The following is a 13,871-nucleotide window of genomic DNA, read 5'->3' on the forward strand; positions in this document are numbered from 1 at the left end:
TAATCCTGCTTTTCATCAGAATAAGCAAGAGTTACAAGGTATCGATCTATTGGATCTTCATTGTTTGAAGGCATCTTTCTTCAAAGAAATAATAAAATGTATTAAGTCTACACTTTTTCTCTCACTAAAAACATTATATGAGAGCCTCAAGTGACCAATGCCATGATGGCTATCTGTGGCTCCGTGTGTTAAGAAAGAAAGAAAAGAAACATACCTGATCTCATTCCTTTAATTGATTTTGTTTTCTATTTCTTATTTCTTTTCTGAACTTTATTATCTCAAGTGGGAAAAGTGTGCGTGTGTGTACATCAGTACATCGAGGCAAATCAAAATGTCTGTATGTCAGAACACCCATGGTGTGACTATGGGATAATTCTGTACTATGGTCAGTTTGATTTCCATTATTTTAATTCCTCTTGAAAAGTGGAACAAGTCTTCCTCCCTCCCTCCCTCCCTCCCTTCCTTCCTTCCTTCCTTCCTCCCTCCCTCCCTTCCTTCCTTCTCTGATATTATCAAAATGCAGAGAGATGCTTTTGTGCAAAGTAATATTGGAAAGAGCCGAATAAACTTCATTTCTTCAAGTATCTGAAGTTGCAAAGTCATAAGATTACTTCTATTACTTACTATTTTCATAATGTCAGGACTACAGAACTATGCATTAGTGGGATAACACAAACTAATAAATGATCAACCGGAGGAAACATTTTGAAATGTGGGAAGATCACCAACATTAATGTCCTCACTTTGCACTGAGTCATATCTATGCTTTCAGGTACTGTAAATAAGTTAGCATCTTCTAGCAGATAAACCAGTTCTGATGCTTAAAGGTGAATGTTACTTTAATCTGGAATATCCATAAAGAGCTGCTTAGTAGGCAACATGCAAAATACAAAATTACTTAGATTACAGAAGTACAAACTTAAAACCCACAAAATGCAGTTTCATATTCTGGAAAATACAGATATAAGAGGGAGGAAATTTTAAGACATGAAACACAAAAGCATGGTTACAGTAAACCAATTCCTACAGTGAAGAACATTTTTCAGGATGAGACAAAATACCTCTCATTATACTGGTTTTGGCAGAGAAAACCAAACATTATTGGCAGAATTCTGGGCATGACTCTGACTGCTCTTTTTCAGCTTCAAGTTTAGAAAGGAGAAGGGGAGGACTGCAACAACATCTGTTTGTGTGTTGAGAGAATACAAACACACTGAAGAATGCTAAATGCCAGGAACAACCCGCCCCCCCCCCCAATTTTAAAGCTGAGTTTGAAAACATTCTTATAGATCGAGGTTTCTCACCTTTAGCAACTTTACGATGGGTGAACTAGAATTTCCTATCTGGTATAGCTTCAAATGTGACTCCTTTTTTCCTAACTTTAATTGCAAGGTTGGAGTCTGTGCAACACAGCAACCAAGACAAATGTCATTTTTCATCTCTCTATATGCTTTTATAGGATAATTTGGGTAAAGAACAATTTTAACAAGCTGAAATATGTTTTTGAATAGTTTAGCATTTGGTATTTGCTGCAGTGATTCTCAGGAATCTATATCAATTAACCGACCTTCACTGTAAGAAGATTCATATATTTAACCTGTCATACATTTAGCAGTATATAAAAGAACTGGCTAAATTTGCCATACCCTATTTTTCCCCCTCTTTTACTCAATTGTGGCTAATCCCCAGAGACTATCTGAACAAGTCCCTGCAGTTTTCTTGGCAAAGTTTTTCAAATGTGGTTGCCATTGCTTTTTTCATACAGCTGAGACAGAGAGATTGGCCCAAGGTTTTCCAGCTGGCTGGTCCCTTTGTGGGACTAGAACTAATGGTCTCCCAAGTTTGATGTACTACATTGATGTACTACATTGATGTACTACATCAAACTGGCTCCTGCCATGCTCTATGGCAGGGGTGTCAAACTGCCAGCCCGCGGGCTGGACGCGTGATGCAGAAGCCACACCCACCCCATTGCCGGCAATGGCAAAACCGTCCCAATACATTTGACATGTCTGGTCTATAGCAAGGGTGGGGAACCATGGCTCTTTTATTACTTGTGGCTCAGCAATCCTGTGAGTTGAAATCTACCCCTGCTCTATAGGAACAAACAAGTAGGACAAGATGCAGACTATGTAAGCCCTTGGCTTTTTATCACAGGAAAAAATAAAGCCAGTATTTTAATTTTTTAGCCATAATTATTTAGTCATCTGTTTTCAAGGTTACTTTGAAATGCTTTTTATCTCAATTATTTTCAACCATCCTGATTAGCTGAATTGCTTTTATATTCCTAATTACTGCGTCAAACCTTTAAAAGAATACTTATAAAGTATTCATATAAAGTATTAGTAGGAAGCACCCTGCACAACCAACAACCTGATGCTTCTCACACCTTCCCAAACCACAGAAGGCGAGAGGTTTTAGACAGCTTAGTAATTTTGCTTCCTCTGGAAGAAGTGATATTCTTCAGGGAGCTTTCATAATTTGAGAAAAACAAATTATCTCTCCAGTGAACACAGAACTCTCCCTTGATCTGGCAGACACTGTACAGACTACAGATGTCATATCGTCTGAAAATCCTTATTTTTACTGAACTCAGCTACCAGCTGATAAGCAATCAAGCCTCAGTTTGCGCCATCTGTCCTCAATATCTCTCTCGTACCCTTGAAACATTCTGCAGGATCAGAAAAAAACAGTTAAAAATGCCAAACTCATTTCTTCATAACTTGTGCAACTTGCAAGACTAGTCTATTAAGCTTATCTAGAAATTCCAGAAAAACCTACTATTCTGTCCTACTTGAGACCATCCATTTATTTTACATCTAACTATACTTTTTCAGGAAGAGTAAGAGAGTCATTATAAGTGAAAAAGATAAAATTAGTGGTAGATGACACATATGCCCCAAATAGTCATCAAGACCTGAATACTTTTATACAAGACTAATGTCAGATGCAAGCAACCAGAGCTACAAATGAATAACTTTACTGTTTATCATTTATGTTATAAGAATCTCCACAGCCTTCTTGCCTTCCCGAAAATGAACAGATCTTGAGGGAGGCTGTTTGCAGCTACGTAAGGTCTCCAAGCTAAGATAATAATAATAATAATAATAATAATAATAATAATAATAATAATAATAATAATAATAATAATAACAACAACAACAACAACAACAACAACAACAACAATAATAAAGTTGGAAGGGACCTTGGAGGTCATCTAGTCCAACCCCCTGCTCAGGCAGGAAACCTTATACCATTTCAGGCAAATGGCTGAAAGCTCTCATTTAATCCCTCCTACCAGCCTAGCTGGCTGTTTCCCAACAAACATTGTGCTCCAGAACTGCATAGGATTCCTTAAACACCTTGTTTCAGTGACAAAGCAATCTGAAGGGGTGAGTTAACCTCTTCCACTATCTTCAGTCCTTGGTCAATTCCGTAAAAAGAGGGCTTGTATTCCATTTAAAACCTTTCTCCTTTTATCTCAAAAGAGTTGCTTCTGGTCGGCTGGGTTCAAAGCAGTCTCTCCTTGTCAGGAAATCTTAGACCTAGGTCGTGGAAAATGCATTATATAGTAGAAAGGTACATAATGTCTATAAATAATGTACATAATGTATGCAGATAAAGGAAAGTTGCATACAAAATCAATGCAATTATAATGTATATAGAGATGTGGCTAAATACAGCTGAACATAACAAGGACTGGTTTATCTAGCTTTTCTCCAAGCAGCAAAAACACTGGAGGTTTTTTTTCCCATTCTCAAATTCAATAGCTGAAATGCAGACTAAAATACTTTGGAGCAACCTTACTACAATTTTCTGATAAACCTGATCAATATCCTGAATCGGTGATACCTAAGTAGCATGTATGTTTCATACCATATTACTAAAAGACTATCACTGTAATCAAAAGAGTTGGACACAAACAATTTTTGATTTGGTATAGTCCCAATTTAACTGTAGTCATATTAAACAGAGGTCTGTTGCACAGATTTGGGGCTAAAATTAGAAGGAATGAAGTAGGATAGTTCTTTTGGAATACAAAACACAAGAACAACCAAAAACTATTCACCTGATCAAATATAATGAATCCTTTTAAAAACATTTACTTGTTCCAGAAACATGAAAATACAAAGTCCATTCCTCATGATATTACTTCCGTATCTATAGAATCTTTCATCTCAAACAGAAATAAAGTGATCTGTCTGTTGTTTGTAGAATTTTATCTGGACTACCCTAAGTCTATCATATGCTAGGCAAAGCCTAAGGTATTTAAAAAAACCTTTTTTCCCCAAAAGACAAAACAAGAAACAAGGCATAAACAGCATTGCTAACAGAAAGTTCTATATGACAACCATTTTCAATTTTACACTTAGTGGACTGTGCCATCCATATTGCCAATATTTACCCACTTCTTTCTCAGGGCAGTATATGTTTCTTATTCTACATCAAAGAAAGGGAAAGAAAAGTATCTTTCCCCAAGGTATGCTCCGGATTGGACTATGGTTAGTTGTGGGGTCTATTTAGCATCTGATGATCAACGTCACCCACTATTCTAAACATACCATAGTATTATTTCAAACTCCAGTTTTTGCTGACGGCCATCAACAGGCCTAAACTTGATGTGTGAGACCGCAATAATTTATGGAATTTTTACCAACACACCCACAATCAACTTTGATCTCTATCCAAGCCGAGATACAGTATTATGCTACTTAAGTTTAAATACACATGTCAGAAATTTAATCTATCACTCTATCTGAGAAATCCCACAACGGGAAAGTATGTTACTTGGGAAGGCAATTATTTGTGTATCCAACTACAATGATTTATGGAAGAAAAATTACCATGGCTCCAATTTTAAGTAAACGTTCCATGGACAGCTCAGAAGAAAATATGCTGATTTGCCTTTTAAGTACCAAGTAAAATAGTTACAGTTCTTAAGAGCAGTATGTCTTAAATGAAAAAAGGCATTATATATATATATATATATATATATATATATATATATATATATATATATATATATATATATATATATATATATATATATATATATATTTAATTCCATTTATATCCCGCCCTTCTCCGAAGACTCAGGGCGGCTTACAAGCTTAGCAGGCTCTCCAATACTTATGCCAAATAAACAATACTTTTAAATTGTGCCTTATAAAAAGCATATCCATATGAAACTAACAATAGTTTCCTTGGTTTGTGGTTGTTGTTTTGTTTCTTTGTTGTTGTTTGTTGTTGTTTTTTGAGGATCTCTGCCAAAGCCTGGATGGAATTCAAAGTTAGGAGCCTCAAATCAAAGATCAGTTGATACAAATTTCTACTTACTGTCATTGCTCTACACTTAGCTGATAAATGCATTTTCTGTGCACTAAATTAGCAGTCTTATGAAACAAAATATTCTCAGGAACATGTCACCATATTCACATCCATTAGCACATGAAAGAGAAGGAGGTCTATGTAGACCTGTTCATAGCCAATGGAGATTGGAAATGTGGTTTGTTTGTTTTTCTTCACCTGACATGTTGTTGTAATGGTGGATTCTGCATTGGTCATAGTTGAGAAGTTCATATGGATATATGCTTTTTATATCCTAACAATTTAAAAGCACTGTTTACTTAACCCTAAGCATATTTAAGGCATACTGGCCAGGGTGTTGAACTAGAAGGTATGTTGCAACCCTTCCATTTTATGATTCTATGCATTTTTATGTTACGTTCATTATTCTCTAATTGCAGTCCAAATTCAGATAAATTTGAATTTGAGCTGATTTTTATGGCTATTTCATCTTAACCTAAATCCCACTCTTACTTACGTTAGGAGATTTTGAAATCTAACATAAGCCATTAAATAATGTCACTAGTCAACAGAGGAAGAAAAATACCACAAATGTTTATGAAGTGCAAAATGACTACAAGCATGTCAGAATTTTTTCTAAATAAGAACAAGTGAAGAAACCAGACGAATATATTTTCTTGCTAATCCACAGTAACCAAAAGAATTATGTGAGGAAACAAATGAGAAGGATTTGAAATTGACCTAAATAGATAAGCCACGCTGAGAAGTGTGTCAAGTAATTCCAGTCAGTTCTTATGAAACACAATAATAGGCTGCCCAGCCATTTGACTCCCAATTTTTTATGGCAGCCTAAAGCAGGGGTGTCAAACTCAATTTCACTGAGGGCCGCATCAGCATTGCGGTTGCCCTCAGGGGGCCGGGTGGGTATGGCCAGGGTGGGCGTGGCCTACTGGGTGGGCGTGGCTAGAGTGCGTATGGCCTACTGGGTGGGCGTGGCCAGCTCTACATCGTTCGCATCAAGGGTGCCTATGGGGGCCTGGGCGGGAGTGGGACAGATCTGAGGGTCTCTGGCAGGAGGAGGGTCTCTGGGCCAGGGCCAAGGCAGTGGGGGCTGTTCCCTCACTGTTTCACTGTGGCTTCGCGGGCCGCATGAAACCACTTCGCGGGCCGGATCCGGCCCCCGGGCCTTGTGTTTGACATGTCTGGCCTAAAGGATTAATTCAAATCCCATTTTTAGGTCAACAAAAGCAACTTTTCAGTCTTGCCTTGTCAGTGAACGTTAATACTACTGCTCAGTAAACTCAAATGTAACAAGAGAAACTGGAGCTAATACAATGAAGTAGTATTGTAAAATAAAGTTATACACACTTGATTAAAGCAGTGTCTTTGCTGATGAAGATTTAAAAATTATTCCCAGTCGAGTATTCAAAATCACCGATAATTCCAAAATGGTTAGTTATTTCAAAGCCTGGTATTTTGTGAATAAATAAAAGAATGAAATTATTTATCTTGATCAACCTTTACCAAATATTCATTATTTTCCCATCACATTAAATATGTATTTTTTTCCTAGAGGCTAGATATGCTAAATTTCAGAATAATTAAAATAACCTTTTATGCTTAAAAAGAATGCATCCAGAAAGCAATGGCTAGGATCCAAGGAACAAAGAACCAGAAATGAGCATGTGCTAGTTTCCTTCAGAGAGCAATTCTACATTCCATGTAGTAGAATTCTCTTGGAAATTGCAAAAAACACTTGAGTATAATATAAAAACAAAATAATCAAGTCTTGTGATGTAGACTTAAGAATGTAAGAGATTATCTGGCCCCTTTCAGTCAAAATTAGGCCAGGTTATGGGACTGAGACTGACTCTTCAGCAATGCCACCCATCACGGTATTCTTCTGGACAGGAGCTGGGGGTGGGCAGTAATATATTGCACTGATTCTCCTTCTTCCTCAGTGGTTGGTTTCAGTTGGTACTGATAGTGGGAAGAGACCCAACCTGTAGCCCCTATTTTCTGGGGTGTTCCAGAGCTCAAATTCCCTCTCCTTTCCTATTTAACATCAACATGAAGCCACTGGTTGATCTGACAATTTGAGCTGAGGTATCATTAATATGTTACTGATATCTAGCTTTATATTTCCATCCCAGGCCATCTGAGCAATGTTGTGGATGTCTTTTTCCAATGCCTGGAGGAAGCAAGGGCCTGGATGAGGGGCAATGCACTTTGACTAAACTCAAACCAAGCTGATGGCTTTGGGTATTTGGGCCTTCCAGCGACAAAGTTCTTCTACCTCTTCTCCTGGATGGGGTAGCACTGCTCCAGATAGACCCAGTGTGCTCACAGCTCCTGCTAGAAGAATAGGTGGCAGCCATAGTTAGGAGGGCCTTTGCACATCTTAAGGTTAGGCACTAGTTATTCCCAATCCTGGACCAGGAGGCTTTGCTCACTCTTTCTCATGCCTTATGACATCTCACTTGGATTACTGCAACACAGTCTACAGGGGGCTGCCCTTGCAAAGCATTTAGAAGCTTCGAGTGACGCAAAATATGGCTGCACAGGTAATAGTGTCAGACATTCAACACATGCAATACCACTCTGCGAGCTGTATTGATTGCCAATATGCTTTGAGGTGCAATTCAAAGTGTTGGTTGTCACCTTTAAAGACAGACCTTCATGACTTGGGGTGAAGTTACCTGAGTGACCATCTTCTCCCAGTTGTTTCTATCCAACCAATTCAGTCCAGCATGTTGGGCATGTTATGGGTCTCTCAGCCAAGGAATGTCAGCTGGTGGAGACTAAGAGATGTGCCTTCTTTGCTGTAGCCTCTGCCCTCTTGAAAAGTCTCTCTTCTGAGATTAGGATAACCCCAACTCCACTGACCTCACTTTAAGACCTATGTACTGTGGCATGGAATCCCAAGTATGTCAACAGCCCTGTTTCCTGGCTATATTGATAACTATGTTGATAATAATTTTTGGGTACTATATTTACTTTTGTGTAATACTGTAATTTTTAATCACTTATCTGAAATTGTAGCTATAGAAAGTAAGTAAGTGATCTTAATCCAAGTTAGCCTTTCGGAAGGTACTGAATACCTAGCAGTTTCTCAGTATTTGGGTCAGATGGTAGATGAATTCTGCTGCTATAGATGTGCTTTTCTCAGTTACCAGGGTTGTGGTTTATCCCTGGGTACCAGGGGCTTTTATGTTGGTTTATTATTTTGTGGTCAGTTCAGAGAGACATAAATGGCTATTTCTATCAACCAAATAAATAAATATTCAGTATCCTACTGTCATGATAGTTTCAGATTACAAGCAAAAGTGGAAAAAAGGAGATATGCAAACAAAGGAGTCAGAAGAGATTCTAATAAGAATTTCTACTTATTTAAGATAGTAGTTCAACACCTCTAGAGCTATCAGACTTGAGCTGCAAAATCCAGGTAAGTAGACGATAGCACAGTATTTCTACACAGTGTTTCTTTGCTTCTATCTAGCAATTGGTCAGATTTTTGGAGCTGAGGTCTAGTAGTCCAAAGTATTCCTAATTAAAAGTTAAATTAATATTTCATAGAGTGCTACCCTGCTTGGGGATAACTGCAATAAAATATTAAATCAAAGGTCTTTTATCATCACAACCTTATATAACCTGGTACATTTTATTAAACTCATATTAATCGGTGAGATGTTTTAAAATCAGTAAAATAGTTTTACACAAAGAAACAGAAGAAGCTAAGTATCTTTAAAAAGTTTGAGGACACAACCTTGCAAATAAGTCAGCCAACATTAATACTCCAAACAGCACAGTAACTGAACATATACTGATACACGACTGTCAATTACAAATCAACTACAGCTAGGCAGGCAGAACAGAAAAGGCCCAAACGTGAATGTAACAATCCTCAAAAATGAATTTTTTTTTCTCTTACACCTTTCCTTTACAAAAAAACATTTAGCAATACCTTGTCGGAAATCAGTCCCAAGTTACAACGAAAGCATTCAATCTAGCAACTGGATAGAAGACAATTTAATGCAATGCACTTAAGTTAAAAACTGTACTTTGTTCACAATGTAGACAATGGAATAGCAGAACCGAAAATCAGAACTGAACGTAGCAAGCTCTATTTCAAAGCAGAGTAAAAAAAAAAAAATCAGATTGTAGCAGCTTTTCAGGTCTACCCTTTCAATCACAATAATAGCTGTCCATAAAATACTTTAAAATTTACCTAAGTTTGAAGGCAAAATAAATCATGCCAAAACACTGTGTTTTGAAATTCAGTGGTAAACACGACTGGATACAGTCCGTTCAAGTTAAATGGGCAGAAGTTCAGTTGAAATTAGTAAAACAAATAAGTGATTTGTCTCGGGTACTTAAATAGAATTAGATGCAACTAAGTCCCACTTTAGGCATGAAAGCCAGATGGATAACTTCTGGGCCAGTCACTCTCTCAGCCTGACCCACTTGTGAGAATTGTTATTGTGGGAAAATAGAAGGACGGGCTGTATGTTCACTGGTTTGAGTTACTTATAAAGCAATACAGGCAGGATAAAATTCAGATTAAAAAATCCACACAATATGAAAGATTGCTCACTAACGCTGACTTTTTACTACACAATTTGATACAATAATTATGTTACTGGGCGGGGGAGGGGGGGAGGAAAAGCAGAAAGTATTGTAATGGAAATATTAATGGAAGAGATTAAACTGAAGTGTTCCTTACATTAAGCAGGTAAACTTCAGAAAGAAGGAATTGTGTAGTGTTTTCCCACCCATTGGCCAGAAGCTATAGTTAAGAAAAGGTTGGAAGAAGCAAGTTTTCCCTTTATCACTTCCTCTCCACAACAGAATCCACTTCCTCTAGAGACCAAATTCCATTTCCTTCTAGCACAGATGATGTTACCTAGTAAGGTAAGGAAACATCTGCAAGGAAACAACCAAGATCACAGAGAACCAAAGACCATCAACTTCCTCTTTATTAGGCTTGGTAGGCAGTGCATTTTGCTTCACTCAGGAAATCAACTAAGGGTTTTCTGTATTGAAAATTAGATAAAACTAAAGAAAAGAAATATGAACAGAAGAGAGGACATACAGACGAAAAAAATAACTAGGACAGCTGCAGCAAATTTTTGCCTGTAAGGGACAGTATTCCTGCCTTCAAAGACAATTGATTGATGTAATTGGGTCTCTATAACAGGCATTCTCTTCAGATCATGCACACTATTATTCATGCACACAGCTTCCTTTTACCACACAAATCAGATCAAAATCTATCAAAGGCAAACCGCTCTATACTCCCTTCACCAGCTGAAGCTGAAGTGGATAATACCACCCACTATTCTTTTTCAGGGGCAGAATCTAATATTTTGCTTATAAATAGCCACTGGGGAACTACCATGTTTCCCTGAAAATAAGACCGGCTTTTGTTTGGCTTTTTTGCCTCCAAGAGGGGCACCCGGTCTTATTTTGGGGGGATGTCTTACTCAGCTCCGGCACCGACAGCCCCGCCCAGCAGGTCCCCTTCTTCTGCAGCCGAAGGAGCAGCTTCGTTCTGCAGCTGCATTCTGGCCTGCATTTTGCAGTCAGGCCTTTCTGGAAGGCCACTGCAGTCGAATACCGAGCTATGGACTGAATCCATAACTCGGCTCTCAGCCAGACAGGTCTTCCGGGAAGGCCTGTGACTGAGAAATGCAGGCCTGGCTGCAGAAGACACCGTAGAGGAAGTGGTCCAGTGAGGAGAGGCCTGGCTGTGAGTCAAGTGGTTGCAGGGAACATGGAGCAGCTCCACACCCGCTCCCTTGCTTGACTTTTAGGTGTGTGCACCTCACCCCAAAACTAGGGATTTTTGGGGTAGGGCTTATATTAGGCCCAGCCCCAAAAATCAAACTGGGGCTTATTTTCAGGGTACGTCTTACTTTCGGCAAAACACGGTATATTTCACCATGTGGTTGCAGCAACAGATTCATTGGAATGTGAGAATTGCAAAGAAATGAACCAGAGGCATGTCTTTAAAACTAAAGATCCTATGTCCTCACTCTTTGTGTGACTTTCACTCATTCTAAGAGCATACTCTTAGAATTGCTAAGCACATTGATTTGTGCTTCTTAGATTGTAAGCCGCCCTGAGTCTTCAGAGAAGGGCGGGATATAAATGGGATTAAAAAAATACTTAGCCAGATAAATTTAATGTACTGTACAAAGAAACATGAAATATGATTTGCTTGCACTGTCAGAAAGATTAGTAACTAAGAATTAGATTCAAGATCCAAGTGATTAGATACAAATATAGTCCTCACTTACCAACTACCTCATTTAGCAACTGTTCAGTTACTAGTGTAAAAATAGCTTTGTGACGATTCCTGTTATAACCAGTTTCACACGATCACCAGATGCTTTGCAACCAGTATGCATTTACAACCATTGCAGCATCCTGCAATCACATGATCGTCCTTTGTGTGCTTTGCAACTGGTTTGCAACAAGCATAGTTAATAGAGAAGGCAGAAGTCATAAGTTAGTCACATGATGTTTTACGTAATGACCAGTGTGATTCACTTAAGAAAAGTGGAAGTTAGCCTTTCACGATCACATGAATTTCTGCTTAGCAACCACAACACTTAGCAACAGTTGCCAGTTCCAATTATAGTCGCTATGTGAGGACTATCTGTATGCAGTATATTTGAAACAAGACAGACAAGCAAGCCAGGCAAGCAGGAGGCCAGGGCTTTGTAAATGCTATGATCATGCAGTGCAAATGCAGGAATTAACTGGCAAAGGACTCAGCATTCTGACAATATCTGTTATTGAAAAGTAACATCACATATAGGCTATGTTTGTTAATGACAGTATTTGATTAGATATTTTGCCAAAACTCCCCTTAAGGCTGTGCTTTCATTTAAAGGCTGGAGCTGAATGCTTTGCAAATAATCCATATCTGATAAGTGACATTTCAAATGATATGGAAGGAGAACTTTGCATTAACAAAGATGTCAAACTGTATTAGGAGAGAAGGATGCATAATTTGGCACTTTCTGATATACAGTTCTGACATTTGAACTGCAGTATACACAGAGCCTTGGATTAACTTCACCAGTCAAAAATGCCCAAATTAAACTTACTATGTGCTGCTGGGAATATATTGTGCAGTATACTATGCTGGGATGAAGTAGTATGAAAGCTGATAAGTTACTCTTCTGATTCCTAGTAAGTTTTGCCTAGTGGCAGAATTTAAAAGCTGTTCTGTGTGAACGTTAAGAAACATGAATATTTTCAACAAAAATGGCTCATTCATGATGTCCTTCAGCAATTTTCATAGACTTAATTAAGACATTAAACAGAAAAATGTCTTGGTGTGCTCTTTTATTCTGATTTGTTTCTTCCAACTTACCAGTCAAGATAAATTCTATTATAGGAAATCTCTTTCAAAGAATTTAACTTCCAATAATTTTAATATATTTTCTCCCACTGACAAATGTACATTTGGGCTTTAATGGGCCTTCAGATAGCCCTCTGAAAGCACAATGCTTCATAAACGCAATTTTTGCCAGACATTAGAAACTGATAGAGTGAGCATAATCTTGGAACATGTATGTGGCATATATACATGTTTTAAGTGCACAGATATTTACAACTTGTTAAAGCTGATTTCTGAAGTTATCTGAAACTTCTACTGAAATCTCAGTAATTCTAGCAAACATTCAGTAACAACCAATGAATAGCTTAGAACTTAATCTGAAATCTGTAGCTCACTTACTTCAAAGAGAAATAAATTTGAGATAGGCAATATGTTTCCACGTTAGTATTTATTATTTTTATCTATGGTTATTTTGCTACTGAAGGTTCATTATGGCTCCACATTTTGTAAATGAACACTTTATTTCTTAAAGGGAAGCCCATTTCCTTAAAGAATGTCACTCTCTCCTTAGGAAAGGGCAAGCAATAATCCAAAGGGCAATACTGTTATCTCAAAATCAGAGCAGCCCCATAAAATTGCCTAGCTGACTTACCAAAATATAATTTAGGGAAAAAACAATTCCTTTTGCTGTCACCCACTGCTTTAGATCAAATGAAAAGCACACTAATGTTTTTTTTCCCAATTGCACTATTAAAAATTGTTTTTAAGACCTCTGGGTTAAAACTGTATTATATACAGCACAGGTAGTCTTCGATTTACAACCACAACTGGGAGCAGAATTTCCATTGCTAACCAAGGCAGTGAATCATGCCTGATTTTATAACCTTTTCCCATGGTTGTTAAGCAAATCACTGCAATTGTTAAGTGAATCACATGGTTGTTAAGTGAATCTACCTTTCTCCATTGACTTTGCTAGTCAGAAGCTGGCTGGGAAGATTGCAAATGGCAGTCATATAACCCAAGGACGTGCAACTATCATAAATACAGGCTGGTTGCCAAGAACCCAAATTTTGATTGCAGGACCACAGGGAGGCAGTGACAGCCCAAAGTGCAAGGACTATATTTTCCAGAGCCACCGAAACAGCTGCTGAATGAATGGTTGTAAGTTAAGAACTACCTGTAATGAAACTGTATTTAAGACCTCTATTGGTCT

At 37.9% G+C, this 13,871-nt stretch overlaps 1 protein-coding gene across 5 annotated transcripts in view; it reads right to left on the bottom strand.

Moving 5' to 3' along the window:
- Nucleotides 1-13,871, bottom strand: part of DNAJB6 (DnaJ heat shock protein family (Hsp40) member B6) — a 62,401-nt gene that overhangs the window by 25,439 nt on the left and 23,091 nt on the right. The gene's annotated exons all lie outside the window — the stretch shown is intronic.

This window comes from Vipera ursinii (assembly GCF_947247035.1).
Source record: "Vipera ursinii genome assembly, chromosome: Z".
NCBI classification, from domain to species: Eukaryota; Metazoa; Chordata; class Lepidosauria; order Squamata; family Viperidae; genus Vipera; species Vipera ursinii.